Source organism: Teleopsis dalmanni, unplaced genomic scaffold, assembly GCF_002237135.1.
Source record: "Teleopsis dalmanni isolate 2A unplaced genomic scaffold, ASM223713v2 unscaffolded_contig_3586, whole genome shotgun sequence".
NCBI lineage: Eukaryota > Metazoa > Arthropoda > Insecta > Diptera > Diopsidae > Teleopsis > Teleopsis dalmanni.
This window is the reverse complement of record NW_024034968.1, coordinates 3,806-4,698: the sequence shown is the minus strand read 5'-3', so window position 1 is coordinate 4,698 and position 893 is coordinate 3,806. Positions and strand designations below refer to the sequence as shown.

Sequence of the window (893 nt, the reverse complement as noted above, 5' to 3'; positions counted from 1 at the left end):
TAGAAATAAATTCTGAAGGCTAGTTGAGTGGACCATTTGATTCATATTACAATTTTTATATAAAATAATAATTTAATATTATTTCTTATATCGACATAAATATTTTGGTTCAATACTTTTTAAATATTATTTATTTATTAATTATTAAATAAAGAAGTTAATATAAAAATTATTTAAACAATTTAAAAGTTTTTTGCATTATTCTTTTCTCACTCAATACAGCTAATGTCAATGTAAAAAAGCAATTCTAATAAATGATTGCAATCATTTATATTGCATTCGATATATTATCCTAAATATTATATCTGAATGTATTCTTTAACCGGGTCGGCGCGTATGCCATCCCGACACCCAAAAATTCCACGCACGAGTTATTCACATTAGGAATAATCGCAGGGTTCTACTCAACCGAATGTGCAATGGTCAAGCTTTGCCCCGAGGGAACCGCCTTCGTGATCACGGTAACCCCTACGCCAGGTAAGTATGCTTTTATATTGAAATTGGCATATACTTAATGAATTCATAATTTCAATTAAATGAAAATTAAAAAATTTTTTTCCTCTCACACAATCACAATTCAATATTTTAACTTAATCAAAATTGTAAATATTTTAATTGTAAACATTTTTTTTTTCGTTAACACAACCGTGATGGTAATTGTGACTAAAATCTAAATAATTATTTGTCACATATTATATAAACTAATTTTTATTAGTATTTAACTCTGCTGTTTGATTAGAAATAAATTCTGAAGGCTAGTTGACCATTTGTGGACCATTTGATTCATATTACAATTTTTATATAAAATAATAATTTAATATTATTTTTTATATAATTTTTTTCCTCTCACACAATCACAATTCAATATTTTAACTTAATCAAAATTGTAAATA

General features: G+C 25.2%; 1 non-coding gene across 1 annotated transcript; it reads right to left on the bottom strand.

Moving 5' to 3' along the window:
* Window positions 1-321: 321 nt before the first annotated feature.
* LOC119665123 lies at window positions 322-485 on the bottom strand. Its single transcript, XR_005251339.1, has one exon. It is a non-coding gene; the product is annotated as a U1 spliceosomal RNA (small nuclear RNA).
* Between the last annotated feature and the right edge of the window lie 408 nt (window positions 486-893).